Below are 17,077 nucleotides of genomic sequence, written 5' to 3'. Positions count from 1 at the left end.
GCAACCTTTTCTACCTGCTTGCATTTTTAGTAACAAATATCAATCCCTCGTCTGACCTTAAATGTCTCTCGACATATTGATCTGTCATGTCTGCCCTCTTATTTCTTCTCCCCATCTCAGTTATTTATAGAAACATCAATTATTGTATCCATTTCTATCCCCTCTTTACCTATACTTGCCAATCGTCTAACCTCATGTACTGAACTTTGTGTTCAGTTTATAAACCCAGCATGCTTATTGTTTTTAAGTGGCAAATATGAAGAAAAGAAGAACACTAACATTTATTTGGATTGTCTCCTTTCACAGCTAAGGATTAGGAGAAGTAGATGACAGTAAGAGATAAAGACAAAAAGACTAAGAAGAGGAACAGCAACGTGATAAGAGCAGGACACACATGTTCAGAACAATTTTGAAAGAAAATAAAGAGCTGATAGCAAAAATCAGGTAGTTTTGCCTCGAGGATACATTTTATAAAGATTGTTAGGGCTCCTCAGGATTACCTCCTCCAGCTGAAAACAATGCACAGTGAATTTACAATGATGATACAAATAGAACGTACTATTTATGTGTTCTCCTCTTAAATTGAAAAAGAAAAACATCTATGGAAGAAACTAAGTACTGAGCAGATATTCATTTACCCTCACACATGACTTGGATCAAGTTCCAATAGGCAAAATTCTGCACTTGTGCAGCACTGAGCATTATATGTTCACAGACTGTAAAGTTGTCATCATAACCAACCTAAATGGGACAGAAAGAGTTTAAGTGACTTTAACCATTTACTTGAACACCACAGTAAGAATTTTTAATATCTGAGCTGTCTTAAGCATTTCTTATCTTAATCATTACCTCTTAGAACATAATATTTACTGCAGTCTGATAAACAAATTTTAATTATGTCAGGACCTTAGTAATCTCTGATGAGTCCGAGGTAAATATGAACGTTTGCAGCCTCCATACTTTAAAGTGCAACTTTAAAAACTATTAAATATGCAGTCTACATGTAAGAAGTAACATATTGCCCTAGCCAGTTTGGCTTAGTGGTTAGGGCATCAGCTAACATAACTGTTCTAGAGTATCCATATATCTACATGATATTGGTTAATTTTAAACAACCACACTTGCTTGAAAGACATACGGAACCAAAAGTCTGTGTGTCCTTTAATTTCCATGAACTGGTCCCGTTTGTGCCCTCTGAAACTAATCCCTATTCTATGTGAGAGCATATCAGATATTTAAAGACATACCTTCTACTCCCCCCCACCTTCATTGTCTCTTTTTCACATTATATATTCTCAGTTCCTTCACTCATATGTTATATGAGTGGTAATGAGGGCCTCAATCAGGTTATTGGTAAAGGGGTAAGAAATAAGGAGATATAAGCAACAAGCTGAGATGGTAAAACTAGCAACATCATACAAATATAAGATGTCCCAAAAAAATGTATACACACTTTCAATGATTATAAAGTCAGTGTTTATTAAGATACAGTTAGTTCATTTTCAAAATTTAAAAGAATCTACAGAAATGAATAATTTTTTTGTCAATGTCTGTTTTCAAACTGATGACTATTCTGGTCCAGGCATTACTGATAATGCGAAGCAATGGAATCCCAAACATCAAGAATCATTTCATTCGGTATTTGTGTGCCCTCAATTTGTCGATTGTTTCCGGTTTTGTACCATAACTTTATCTTTTATGAATCCCCATAAAAAAGTCTAGTAGCACTTTAGGACAAATTTTCTTTGTTCAAAGCTTAGTCTGGCTTCACCTATTATTTCAAATCAGTTAAACCTGAAAAGGAGTGAAAATTAAGTGAGTTATCAGCTGTTAAAGTGTGTATACATTTTGGGAGGGACGCCCATACATATGAATGTTTATATGCCCACATACAGAGATTTCAGGTCTGATGTCTAGAATAAGGATGCCATTAACAGAAACAGGGAACCAAGAGGAGAAGGTTAAGGAGATGCAGAATTCAGTTTGAGACAGTGATTTTGAGCTTTGTAACAATACGGATAAGCTCTTTTCCAAGTCCCATTCCATTAAATATGATAAGCTCTTTTCCAAGTCCCATTCCATTAAGTATTTTTGCCAAGGAACAGGTATATCCATATTGAGACTAGTAATTACATGTCTTTTAAATATAAAATATCACATTTTTTTATTCATCACGTATTTGAGTGGTTACTTCTGTAAGGCACTATGAGAAGTACAGTGAACCATGAAACCCAGTTCCTGTTCTCATTAACCTTACATTATAATAAGCAAGATGTTTATAACTAACCAGAAATCAAGACTGTTTATGGTTGTGTCTCACGACAGAAATAAAAAGGGTTATAATTTGTAAGAGAAATATTTTTCCCTTTCCAATGAAAATATTTGCACATAAAAAATATGTGTGAATATATGTGTTACAGGGTAACACATAGTCACAACTGGCATTCTTCAAATACAAAGAACAAGGACTTAAAAATAACATAAATCTTTCTATTCTGGGTAAAAATGCAGGACAACACTAGCCATATTTCTTAGGAATGAGTTAAAGTACCCCAAACAATTATGTCTATTGTTAAGGATTAATGCTTGAATTGTATCATCAGTCAAAAGAAGAACACTGTTTAAAATCAATCACAATTGTTTTGGCTTTCAAATGGCATTGTTTGATGTCATTTTTCTAATCATTTCTAATTTTAAATAATATGCTATCAATTTGAAAATAGAGCTACAAGTTTAAAGCTTTACAAAGATTAAAAAACTGCATACTGTCTATCTGATATAACCGTTGTGGAGTTCCCTATAACTATATATACTATGATAAAGTTTTAAAATATGTCTGTGTTAGGAGTTTCACAGATAACTGATTTTGTAAAAAGAGTCTATTAAAAAGTAGTTTGGTAGGAACTTAAGTATTTTTTTATTATTAAATTTATTGTGGCGATAATGGTTAATAAGATCATATAGGTTTCAAGTGCACATTTCTAAGATACATGATCTGTCTATTGCATTGTGTGCCCACCACCCACAGTCAAGTATCTTCAGCCACCATATATTTGGCCACCTTTACCCTTTACTCCCCCTCACCCCCTTCCCTCTGGTAACCACCATCCTGTTGTCTGTGTCTATGAGTTTCAATTTTATATCCCACATATGAGTAAAATCATATGGTTCTTAGCTTTTTCTGACTGACTTATTTCACTTAGCATAATATTCTCAAAGAATATTTTAAATTGATAACAATCACATAGAAAAAAAAGAATTCAAGTAACTCTGAACACCTACTTTGACTATGCATGTTTAGTGGGATATATTCTAAGGACATAAAATTGCAAGGAAATCTTTACTTGGTAAATGTTATTGGAGGGAGTATCAGTATAGTACTGATATGGCTGGGAATGAGAACCCTCCCTGTATGAAAAGGGAGATACAGCATGAACTAAGAGAAGGTGAAGATGAACTCTGTGGTTTTGAATTTGAATGGAAGGTATCCTATAAACTCATTATTTCTTCAAAAAACGGTATACGTGTGTGTGTGTCCCCATTGACAGGGCCTAGAAACAATGATACTCCAGTAGCCAAGAGAACAGTTGGCCCTTGAAACACATAGGTTTCAACTGCATTAGTCCACTTACACATGAATGTTTTTCAATAAATACTGTAAATGTACTTTCTCTTTGTTATGATTTTCTTAATAACACTTTTTCTCTAGCTTACTTTATTGTAAGAATACCGTATATAATACACATAACCTACAAAATATTTATTAATTCACTGTTTATGCTTTTGGTAAGGTCTCCAGTCAACAGTAAGTTACAAGTGGTTAAGTTTTGGGGGAGTCAAAAGTTACATGTGCATTTTCAATCGCACAGGGGTCAGCACCCATAACCCCCGCATTGTTCAAGGGCTAACTGTATAGTCAACGCCCAAATCTTGGTTTCTAAGTACCATTTCCCCCTAAAATGAACCAGGACTCCATGGTAAAATGGCTGATTCCAGGTCTCAAGCAAGGAATATACACAGTGAGCCTGAATAGTTTATTGTACAAAAAGTAAGAATGTGCTCAAACACCAATATGGACATATACAAAGGCCACAGGAACCAGCTGGAAGGGACTAACCAAATTTGAGATAATTTAATCACCATCAGAATAATAACAGGTTGTAACACATTGGATAATTTTTTTTTTTTTTAAAGAATCCTTGGGTACATAGTGATACTAAAATAAAAAGGAGAGGAGAAATAGCTCTTCTTTAGAGACGATAGCCAGCAAACATAGGATTGAGAGAATTGAAAAGCCACTATTTGGAAACCACCAATGCAATGCTTGATTCAGTAAGGATCATCAACAGCTACTAAAACCACTAAACAGAAAAAAAAAAATTGTTGGAAAACAAAATATCCAATGATCTCAAAGTATTACTCCCACAGATTAACTATTAAGTACAAAAGGGGAAAGATACTTTTTGAATATACAAATCTGGCTAGCCCAAGTGATCAAATTTAACATCACCAATAATGGGACAAACTATGAGATGCTACGGAAAGTTTACAACATCTCCTATGTAATTAACAATCTTGAAAAAAGTTATTTAACCTGAAACTGTGAGGCAACAATCAGACAAATTCATGTTGTAAAGCATTCTACAAAACAATTGGCCTGGACTCTAAAAAAAAAGTGTCACAGAGTCCAGATGATCTCAGACCCCATATCACTATCACCATAATAATAATAAACACAAACTCTATACCAGAAGTTTTGTTAATTTATGCATATATACCATCTCATTTAATCCTCAGAACAACTCTATAAGGCAGGCATTATTATTATCCTCATCTTATAGATTTAAAAGACAACAGGCTTAAAACAACAAAATAACTTCTGCAAGGTCATGCAGCTAGTAAACAGCAAAACACACCTTCAATTCAGGTAGTCTGACTCCAAAGCCCATGTTCTTTGCTCTATACACTCTACTGCTTTACTATGAAATGTAAAATTTATATAATAAACTGATTATATTGATTCAGTATCTGTCAAAAATTACACAAGGGATATTTCAAAGAAAATTCAAAAGCATGTCTTTTTTTCCTAGTACACACTTATATTTACATATACATCAATTAAATAAAGTTAAAGTTTAACCAGATGCCCAATTTACTGCCAAATCTTAGGTGAAAGTAAACATGATATATGACTGTATTATTCAGTTACCTATTCATATATATGGTTGAATATGTTACATATAAATTCAAAACAAATACCAACGTATTTCCAAATGCTTTCACCTAGGACTTTATCCCTGCTTGCTCAAGAGAAAAAATACTGAAAAAACTTATTTCAGGTACACCATTCCTCAAATATACTTAACTAAAACAATGACATAAAGGGGAGAAAAAAAGAGTAAGAAATTAACCTTGAACACTGATGCCACACACACACAAAAATTAACAAACAAAGCATGTCTTACAATGTTTTCTATCGCAGTGAACTATACTACAATCCATCCAGTTAAAAAGCCGAAAAGTTAGTGGTGGCCGACGGCACCTTCTTCTCTCTCATTCCTCATATCCAGTCCATCACCCAGTTCTACCTCCTAAACATCTCTAAAATCCATCCACTTCTATCTGTCTTCACCACCACTTTGTGCAAGATATTATCATCTGTCATTGGGCCCTCCCAGCCACACTCTTATCCCCCCTGTAATCAGTTTTTCTTCTGTATTACATCAAGTACTTTTTCATAGCACAATAGCTGCAACTTTAAATTTCTTTGATGGAATATTTGATTTATGTTGGCCTCCCATGCTACACAAGAAGTTCTATGAGGGTAGAGATGTATTTACTGACCACTATATCACTGTGGCCTAGAAGAGTGCCTAGTTAATAAATAAATAAATGCTACATGATTGAATGCATGTCAAAGATTACAAATTTATTTATAAATAGTTCAAAAAAAGTAAAGTGGTTATAAGGCTCACTAACCATCATAAAGAGTACCTTATTTCATAATTTATAGATCACACATTTTTATATTTTAATTCTGACACTGAATACATCCTACAGTTGACAATCTTTAATTGGCAATATTTTTTTCATAGTGGCTCATAAAATAATGGTGCACCTTAGAATTTTAAAAAACTCATGATTTGATGAAATAGGAAAATCTAAAATACTCTGTTCAAAACTGGTAAACTAGCCTCCTTTCTCCTTTGGCCACCACCCTATTCCACACATTCAACAATTAACAGAGCCTACTGGTTTCTTTCACCAACAGCTGTTAAATCCATCCTTTCTACCATTTCTACTACAATAACACTAGATCTAATTCCCCATTGCCTCACAGCTGCACTCTTATTCTAGCTTCGTTCATTTAAACATTTTTTCAGATTCAATCAACACTGTGCACCTACGTGCAAGAAACTGAAGATACAAAGCAGTCCAGTTACCTGTCCCTCCTTCCAGTCTCTCTCCCCTACAATTCAGAATTTTGTTCATTTTATGCCTCAAGCTGGAATTACTTTCCTCCCAATTTCTACCTACCAAATCCCTACTTGCTACTTAAGTTCTAAATCAAATCTTATCTTCTTCATGAAATCTTCCCTAATCTCTTTTCAGCTTGAACATTCTAAAACACATAAAATCTAATGCATATTGGCTATATTTTTTCAGCTTCTTGAAGGCCAGGTTACATTTCATACATTCTGTTAGAGTATAAGCTCCCTAAGAGCAGGGCTTTTATCTGTTTTGTTCACAGTTCTATCTCTAGCACCTAGAAGAGTATCTGGTACATAATAGCTGCTCAGCAAATATGTATTGAATTAATACTCTTTATATATTGCAGGATAGAGAACAAACCCTTATAGCTCTGTAAGCCAATCTTTACAGTCAGGAAAGAAAAGAACTAGACTAAATAAACTCTTTGAGCTTCAGTTTCTTCCTCTGCTAAATGTAAATAATGTTCAATAGCTCACTGAATTGTTATCACCATTAAATACAATAATGCTTTAACAGCATCTAGTACAGACCTGAGGACAAGCAGACACTCTCAATTAACGTTTTGATAATTTTGTGTTAATAGATAAATAATAAAAAGTATTCAATAAATGCCTACTAAATGAATAAAATCTCAGGAAAAATATTAAAAGTTTGCATAATATCAAGCCTCTTATCAGTTATCCAATAAAGAATCCCATGAGTGAAGTAATTATGAAATATTTACATTTAGCCCCAAATATTAAGCAAGGCTGAAACCATTTCTGATTAATTAGGAATAATCCCAATTTGACAGGGTACAAGTATTAATATGTCTATTTTATTGACACATAAAGATTATATTTGATTGTTTAAAGAAAAACAAATTTATTATTAAAATTTCTATAGTGCAATAATCAGAATAGAAAAGTTGCACACTTATTTGGGTTACGTGGTCCCCAAAAAGCCAGGAACTACAATAATTTCTGTCTACAAAAATCAGTGAATAGTATACAATGCTCTTTTACCATATCTGTCAAATATACAGAAATACCTCATGAAAAATTACAACAAATAAAATTTTCAATATATTTGCACTCATTTTACAGGAAAAGAACATCAATTAAATGGGTGGGTTTGTTTTTTTTAACTTTTTACTACATTATACAATTCCGTATATTGGCTACTTTTTAACTTTAAACTGTTCCCCAAAATTTTACAATGAATGAACTGATAACTAATTCAACATAGCATGAGATTATTGGACTAATTTCAAACTCTTCCTTGTTCCAGGAAGAAGCTTTATTAATGTGTAAATTGAGCCATACACAGGCTTTACCTTTCAAAGCTTTTCCAGTCCCACTGGGTACTTTCAAAAATTCATAATCTAATTACAAATTACACACAAACAAGGAGGAAAGAGTATTCCCTTGAGTCTATCTGCTATTAACTGACACACAATCACTGCAAAAGTTCCACAGGGAACGTATGTTCCAGGTAGGTAAAGAAAAGAAAAAAAAATCCCATTTAAGTAATTCGGATATGAGATGTACGGCCATATACTCTCTAAGTTATAGGGTAACAATGAGCTCCTTGTGGGAAACAATCAATACAAAACAAAAATGTAAGCCAAAGAAACCCTAAGAACTGTAAACTCAATAAGCAGAGACAAACTGATTGCCCACCGACGTTTTCGTATTCACCGGTCATCGTAAGAACGCACCCGAGTCTGCAGCCTAAAGAGCCCTTACAGGTGCTGGAGGTGGAAGGCTGAGGGTGACGCGAGCAGCAGAGGAAGCGACTGCAAGTCAGCTGGATGCAAAGGCGTGAAGATACTCAGACGAGTGTCTGAGGTCTGAGCAGTAACAAAGGCCAAATATGGGGGACCGAGGAATGAGAAGGCTGCAATCTCAGGAATCCGGTTTGGGGGTTTTGTTTTGGTTTTTTCCTTTCTTTTACCTTCTCCCATGGGGGAGAAATAAGAGTTAAACGGATGCGAAAGCGCAGGGGTCAAGAGGTGGCGCCGGGAACACCTAAGGAAAGGCACCAGGAGAGGGAGGGGACAGCTGCCCACGGGCAAGCTTAGGGTTCGTTAGCTCCGGAGCCCAGAAAGGGCAAGAAGTCAGAAGACAAATGACATCAGAAAGGAGACAGGAGGGAGGAGCCAAAACCCTCAGAGAGCCCAAAACTGATGGCCACAGGGTCTCCCCTGAGGGTAGGGCCCCCTCAAGAACCCCCAAGAAACCGGATCGTTCGGGGACGAAGACACTAATCCCCAACCTTTTCCCGGCTCCCCTGGCCTCCAGTCGACCGCCTCACCGAAAGAGACCGGGAGAAGTGTGAAAAACGCGCAGGAGCCACCAACCCGCCGAACGTCCCAGCTCTAGCGCAAGCCGCCAAGCCGCCACCGACAGCCCGCGCACCGCAGACGGCGACCTCGGCGCCGCGGCCGCCGCGCCTCCAGTTCCCTGGCCACCGTAGTGAGAGGAACGGCCTCTTTCAAACCCAATAGATCGGCCACTTCCGGGGTACTAGCTGCCTTCCATTGGCGGCCGCCCTAACAGCCGCCCGGGCACTCCTGCTCCGCCGACTCCATCCGTCCCTTTGTTCCCTTTGTCCGCCACCCCAGCCGCTGCAGTCACCATGCTGCAAGCCCACAACCAAGGGAAAGTATCCATCTGTAAGCGGGGGCTCTGATACACAAACCACATTCGGCCTGCACTTGGGTGTCTGCTGAGCAATTGAACTTCAACTCCCAGCATGCCGTGCAACACCACGCTGCCTGCCGCAGGAACTACAACATCCAGTATGCACTGCGCCTCTTTTTTTTTTCTTTTTTTTCTTTTTAATATACCTTTGTTGATTTCAGAGACAGGAAGGAAGAGGGCGCGCGAGAGAGATAGAAACATCAATGAAAAAAATTGTCATTGATCGGATGCCTCCTGCAGGTCCCCGACTGGGAATGGAGCCCGGGACCCAGAATTCACCGGGGATCTCCTGGATCCTAGGAGATGCTCAACCGCTAAGCCACGCCCTGCCGGCTGCACTTATTCTTCACTCTGTCCTCTATCCCCGCAGACCCCAAGCGGGATTTCAGCGGACTCCTTGAATCCCTAAGACTAATGCAGACCTTCCTCCTAAGCCTCACTCTGTTAAATAGCAGTATTCCCTCCTTCACCTACTGTGAAGGTGCTCTAAAGGAATCTGTAGTTATGACTATGGGTAAATACTTTCTAAAAATATTAAGGAATGTGTGCACTCGTTTTCCACATTCAGATTATTTTTAAGGATTGAAATACATGGCAATCTGCAAAGGCTTTTTATGAAATGAAAATTTGTATGCTTACTCATAAGGGGTGTTGAGAGAAATACTAAATTAATGCAAAGTGTAATTTTATGTCACTTTGCAGTCTGCAAGATTGTGTTGGAACAAGGACTGTCGGATATGCTCCTGAATTGCATGGAAAATTGTAATAAGAATTAGAAGTAAAAAAATTAACAGGCTGTACTACATGACTCTGAAACCACTTGGGAAAGGAAACCTTTCAGAATGCAGAGTTTAAAAGTTCAAAATTAAATTTGAAATGTTTTTCAAGTTTTAATGTGTTAAGTGGTTTGAATTATCTTATTTTTTCATTATTCTCACTAAAACAGGTAACTAGAACATTTATTGTATATTATGTAGTAGGGAAACCAATTAACCAATCATTCAGAGGATGTAGCAAAATCCAAATGTAACATTTATTAGAGTGAGCAAACAAAATCACTGTTTTCTTGCCTGATTAGATAGCCTGTGATTCTGAGGCAGGATAGAAAGAATCTAGGGAAATTCCTTAACAAGTGGAATAAGGGAAACTGAGACAAACTAATTAGACAAGGCCAAACAATTTGAGCCATTTACAGCCAGGTAATAAATCATAAGATTTTATCTTCCCTAGCCAAGGACACTTAGCAGCAAATGGTTGACACATTCCAGACTGTGCCGGGGCAGATAGGCCTTGTTCCCAGTCCCCCTTCAATAACATTCTTTAAAAATAAAACTAACCAGAAAATAACCCTGGTCCCTTTACACACACATTTTGATGAATCAACACATTGAAGGACCACACCTGAAAAGCTAATAAATATTCTGTTAAGACCCTTCCCTGACGCCTCCCCTAAGATTCCAGCAGGCCAAAGAGATAAAAAAGTCCACAAAAGAGTCATAGTGCACTTGCCCAAGACCATGCCCACACCTGTATCTTTTCTGTTTTTCTCCTAAATTCTAAGGGACCCCGCAAGACTTGCAACCAGGGGAGCAGTGGGCAGCAGCAGCTCAACCTGGGCTAACCTTCTGAACCTGTCTCTGAGGTCCCCTTTTCTCTGACTTTTCCTCTCCTGTTAATTCTCCTACCTTAAGCCCTCCCTTTGTTTCACTGTCCCCAGCTTTAATAAACATAATCTCAAAAGCCACCTGGACTCGTGCTGTGAAATGTTTCCTACATGAAGTCAAGAACCCACACACTACCAGCAGGCCCTAGGCAGACCTGACCCAGGCCCAATCTGGTAACAGTTCCATCTTTTAAAACACAGAACTCTGTTTTGATTTCTTAGGACAGATAGCATGCATCTAACAAGCTGTGTGCATGCCTTTTTGTTACTTTCATTAAGACTTGGATGTCAGTCCTAGCGGTTTGGTTCAGTGGCTAGAGCATAGGCCTGCAGATTGAAGGGTCCTGAGTCTGATTTCAGCCAAGGGCACGCATACCTTGGTTGCGGGCTCAATCCCCAGCCCAGGTCAGGAGGCAACCAACCGATGTGTCTCTCTCACATCGGTGTTCCTCTTTCTATCTGTCTCTCTCTCTTCTTCCACTCTCTCTGAAAAAGCAATGGAAAAAATATCCTCAGGTGAGGATTAAAAAAAAGACTTGGATTTCAAGAATGAATATATTTTATTTTTTATATTGTGCATTTACAGGCCATGAGAAGCAATGCCTGGATTCTCAAAATAAAGTAGATGGTAATTACACAAAATAAAAATGTGTGTATACCACAAACGTTGGTTTTCTATGGATTTATAGCAAAACATTTTAATTGCTTAGAAAACAGATTAGAATAGTTTCCAATTTTACAACTTCACATAGAAGTCACAGAGGGAAATTACATTCTGTAACACTGACATGGCATCAGCTACCATACAAACTGCCTTTGACTCTGGTGTGCTAAATTATGCAGCACTAGCAAGTAAATATTTAAAATCTATGATCATGGAAAACAATCTGCTGCTTTCCATACTCATGCACCAAAACAATAACACAGAGAGAGAAAACATTTCCTTTGGAATGATTCAGAAGTAATGATAAGCTATAATTAGGTTATCTTCTATTCATAGGTGTTTGTAGTAAATAAATACATAATTGCATCCACTTATTAGGGATGTTATTAAGGAAGCTTTAAAAATATGCTAAATATTTGATACCCATATTTCTAAAGCAGTTTCAATGATCAATTGGGTAAATGAATGTGGAAGAAAGTTTAAAGAATACATAATTTATGTAACAGAATTTAGGTTTTTAAAAGAGATTCTTGCAGCTGTGGTGCTTAGCAGTATTCTCTCTTGTAAATGCATCTTTGAATTTCCAGTTCAGCCAATTGCCAATCACACAAGAGTTCAAATTGGACAAGATGTTCATTTCAGTTCAACAAATAGACCATGAGTGCTGCTAGGGACAAAGCACTCTGCCTAGGCGCTACAGTCTGTTTCTGAAGCACAGACAGTTTTGATAATTAGGAAAGATTTAAAGGGAAATGAAAAGAAGATAAGAGCTTCATCAGAATGGAAAAAATAAAATAACGTGTGGCTTCAGCTTTTAATAAGCACTTATTCATTTGGTTAATTGGAACTCTATAATAGTCAATATACCTTCTAAGGGGCAGGAGCCACATCTTGAACATCTGCGTCACTCTCAGCTTTAAGCACAGTACTTTGTACAGAGTGACTGGGCACTCCATAACTGTTTGTGGGAGTTCACAGTGATGTCTGAAGCCCTGAAACTCCCTTCTCATTTATACTTTGTAGTCTTAACATAAGCTATTTTTTAATTAATAATTCAGACTATATAATAAAATAGCTATTAAAACCAGAATATTTGATTAATCAGAATTTTACATTCAAAAATAATGAAAGACAGCAATTTACTGCTGTGTATATACATGAGGCAGGATAGTAAGAAGCTAGAAAAATTCCTTGGCCAGTGGAATGGGGAAACTGAGACAGCTGAAAAAAACTGGCCAAGCAATTTACAGCCAGATACAGAAGGTCACTAGGGCAGAAAGTCCCTGGTGCCTATCAACAGGCAAAACTGGTTCTGGACCTCTCCCCCAGGGTGGCCTTGCCTCCTCTGGCATGTCACTGGTCATACAGTTTAGACCCCCTGACCCTTCTTCCCTAGAAGTAATATCTAGACCTCAATTAAATTTTGGCTCCAGACCCAGAAAAGCAGCAAAACCTGTTGGACAACACCAGGAGCAGCTGCAATTATTAATGACCCCCTGCCCTGGTGTTAACAATCAGTGGAGAACATGACCTCAAAATGGCATGCCTGGAAAAGTTGATGAACATTTTATTGAGATCTCTCCTAAGACCTTTCCTAAACTCCCAGCCTTCAAAAATCCTCAAAAAAAAGGACTCAGTGTGCTCTCCCTCACTGGAGCATGTCCACGCCTTTCCCTCCCCTTCTTCCCCCACAGGCATGCATCTCCTAGACTTGCAACCAGGGGAGCAATGGGCAGCAGCAGCTCATCCTGGGCTAACCCCCTGAACTTGTCTCCAAAGTTCCCTTTTCTCTGACTTCTCATTGAGCCAAAGCAGCCCTGCCTAGGCTCATTTCTTTCCTATAACATTTTTAGAGAACCAAAGCAGCCCTGCCTAGGTTCTCTCCTGTTGTTTCTTCTATCCTAGGTCCTTCCTTGTTTCACTGTCCCAAGCTTTAATAAATGTACTCTCAAAATTACCTGGAGTGAAGTTCTGAATTCTTTCCTTCATGAAGTCAAGAACCCACACACTACCGGCCGGCCCAAGGCAGTCCCACAAAGACCCAGGCCCCCTTTCTGATAACAACACATAGATATATAAAACACATTTGTGTTAAGTGTCAAGCTGTTTCTAAAACGTCATGATGTACTTGGAGAGCATACTAGCCATTCTAGTAGCATACTGATTGCAATAGAGCTCCACATTTTTGTTAGTGTCCTTAACTTCTACCTAGTATACTTTGTAAATTTATTGATGAGAGAGAGAGAGAGAGAGAGAGAGAAAGAGAGAGAGAGAGAAAGAGAGAGAGAAAGAAACATCAGTTTGTTGTTCCACTTATTTATGCATTCATTGCTTGATTCTTGTGTGTGCCCTGACCAGGGATTGAACCTGCCACCTTGGCATATGGGGATGATGCTCTAACCAACTGAGCTACCTGACCAGGGCCTTACCTAGTGTGCTTCTTATCCATCCCCCAAGGCCTAGGAAAGATGAAGGTTCTGTTTAATAAGAAAATGTGTACAGTGAGCACTTGATCAAGGATATTATTTTGAGATAAATTGAACTCAGCCTTGATGAGGCGACTACCTTTAGACTTTGAAAGGCTAAAACATTATTTTAGGCAGAATTTGATGAAAACTTTCCTCCTTTCCAAGTGACCTTATTTCTGTCACCTCACTTTTGTCTTCAGCCTCTCTCTCCACTGCTCCCTGCACCTTGGCCGGCAAACATTCACAGGTTCCCCACAATTTTGAAAGCATCTTCAGTGGAGTCAGCTTCCCTCCTAAATGCAATATTATTCTGCCCGTTTCTTTTCATAGTCACACTTCACAAGCGCTACAAAGTAAACCTTAGCCTTAAAATGCAGCGCAGAACCTATTCACGGCTAGTACCTATTAAACATCCAGCACCGTGCTAAAACCTGGAAATATGGAGAGAATTTAGTTATGGAATTTATGGTCTCCAATACAGTGTGATAAATGTTATAATAGAGGTATGGACAAGGTATTATGAGAAAAAGAAGTGTCAGTTACTCTCAAATTGAGGAATCCTAGAGGAGGGAATCCTTTGAGATAACTTAAATGACAAAAATAATTATTAACTAGCTTCAGAAGAAGGAAATTCAACCAGTTTAGTATAACCCATAAATTCGTTATAACTAGAGCATGAGAATGGGGGAGTGGTCCAATGAAAGGCTGGAAAGACAGACTGGGGCTGTTTCATAAAGGGGCCTTGTATACTATGATAAGAATCTTGGCGTTTAACCTGGTTATAAAAGGAACCATTTAGGGAACGGGAATGACATAATTAGATTGCATTTTAGCCTGCTGATTGCAGTATTATGGAAAATGGCTTGGACTGGAAAGACCAGTTGGGAGATTGTTTTTATATTTCAGGTTTGGGGGGGGGGGGGGATATCTGAATAGTGATAAGGAAAGAGAAAAAAACAAGTCAGAGCATTAGGACAATAGAATCAAGAGGAAATGTGAGGGAGAGAAGGAATCAAGGGAGAATCCCAGGTTTCTGTTTTTCAACCTTCCAAGTGTTGAGTTAGGAAAGCTTTGGAGCGGTCAGATAGCTATGCCCAGGGGGAGGGGGGGCAATTAGATTTGGAGCTTAAAAGGAAGATTTGAGCTGAGCGTTTAGCATGGGGAGTCCTCAGCTTTAGATGACAGTTGAAACCATGGGTACGGATAAGATTGTGAGCCAGGTGGATGGGGATCTGAGCTAGTAGCCAGCCAGCCAAAATGTGACAGAGATGAGGTAAGGTGGGGAATGATACATGCAAATGTCCTGAAACCCTTTAAGGAATAGGCTTTTTACATCAAGGCAAAGGACCGCTGGATTATATGGCACTAAATAATGAGGAGAGAGCTGAACTCATCCGTGGGCTGCGGATGTGGTGTTCATGAATAAATGAGACCAAAAAGACAAAAAAGCATAAATTCAAGAAAGTTGCAGGGGGACAGAATCGTCAGGAAAGAGTCAAGATGCCTGAAGACCAAGGAGCGAGGCAAGAGTTCTGTGAAGAGAATCAGGATGTAGCAAATAGGAGCATCGGAGGAAGGACGGAAATATCTGAAGGGAGAAAAGCAGCGGGACGCTGGGTCTTGGGAAGGGAAGCGCAGGTGAGGGCACAAAAAGAAAGACGGTGACGAAGGACGACAGGGAAGTGAGACGGCACTCACCAGCCTCCAGGTTTCAAAACCGAGCCCCTGTGCGAACCTGTGCTCCGCCCTAACCCGGGCGCAGGGAGCAGCTGACTTGCTTGCAACACTCGCACCCTTCCCTCACAATGGAAGGCCCCCTTCTCTTCAAGGCCAAGAGCTTCAGGGAGGGATACTTCCCCAAGCCCTACAAGCCCTAAACTACGATTTGCCTAAAGTTTAGACTCTAAATCAAACATTGTGGCCTTTCTTTTATTTTTAATAATTTTTTAAGTGTATTGATTTCAGAGAGAGAGGAAGGGAGAGAGAGAGAGAGATCAATTTGTTGTCCTGCTTACTTATACACTCATTGGTTGATTCTTGTTTGTGCCCTGACCAGGGATTGAACCCGCAACCCTGGTGTATGGGGACGATGCTCTAACTAACTAAGCTACCCGGACAGGGCTGTGGCCCACTTTCTTGGTTTAGGCATGAATGTGTCACATAATTCCAGGCAATAAGATGTAAGGGGAAGTCTGCTGGGGAGCCTCTGGGAAAAGTTTTTCTCCCAAATAAAAAAAATACATACTGTACACCCATGTCACACCAACATTATACGCAATAGCTAAAAGGTGGAAACAGCCCAGGCGTCATCAGCAGATGAAGGGGAAGCAAAATGTGGTATATAGATACAATGGAATATTATTAAGCCTTTAAAAAATAAGAAATCTGACACACTACAACATGGGTGAATTTTGAAAGGATTATCCTGGGTGAAATAAGCCAATCACAAAAAGACAAACACTATATGACTCCATTTACATAAGGTACCTAGAGTAGTCACATTCACAGAGACAGACAGTAGAATGGTGATTGCCAAGGGCTGGGGGCAAGTTATTATTTAATGGGTATAGAGTTTCAGTTTTGTAAGATGAGATAAGTCCTGGAGATGGATGATGGTAATTGTTGCACAATAATATAAATGTACTTGATACTACTAAAATCTACACTTAAAGCGGTTATAATAGTAAATCTTATGTGTATTTTACCACAATAAAAAACAATGCAGAAAAAAGCAGTGTATGCCGAGATCATTCAATGGCAAAAGAATAGTCTCCTCAACATGTAAAAGAATAAAGTTGGGCCCGGCCAGTGTGGCTCAGTGGTTGAGCATCAACCTATGAATCAGGGAGTCACGGTACAATTCCCAGTCAGGGCACATGCCTGGGTTTCGGGCTCTTTCCCCAGTAGGGGCCATGCAGGAGGCAGCTAATCAATGATTCTCTCATCATTGATGTTTCTGTCTCCCTCTCCCTTCCTCTCTCTGAAATCAATAAAAAACATATATATGTGTGTGTATATGTATATAAAGAATAAAATTAGTTTCCTACCTCATACCATATTAAAAAATTAACTAAAAATGGATCAAAGATTTAAATATAAAAGTTAA

At 38.6% G+C, this 17,077-nt stretch overlaps 1 protein-coding gene across 4 annotated transcripts in view; it reads right to left on the bottom strand.

Annotated features, from left to right (window-relative positions):
• The window catches only part of ATG4C (autophagy related 4C cysteine peptidase), a 55,785-nt gene extending 46,802 nt beyond the window's left edge, over window positions 1-8,983 (bottom strand). Inside the window, exon 1 of one of the 4 annotated variants that reach the window (XM_081144406.1) lies at window positions 8,834-8,983. The gene's annotated coding sequence lies outside the window, so the exon portion shown is untranslated. Of the gene's footprint in view, window positions 1-8,748 lie in introns of all 4 variants that reach the window. The other 3 variants (XM_081144403.1, XM_081144404.1, XM_081144405.1) reach the window with 3 other exon arrangements.
• Window positions 8,984-17,077: the final 8,094 nt, after the last annotated feature.

Source organism: Miniopterus schreibersii (genome assembly GCF_964146895.1).
Source record: "Miniopterus schreibersii genome assembly, chromosome: 8".
Taxonomy (NCBI): Eukaryota; Metazoa; Chordata; class Mammalia; order Chiroptera; family Miniopteridae; genus Miniopterus; species Miniopterus schreibersii.
This window is presented reverse-complemented; position numbering and strand designations above follow the sequence as displayed.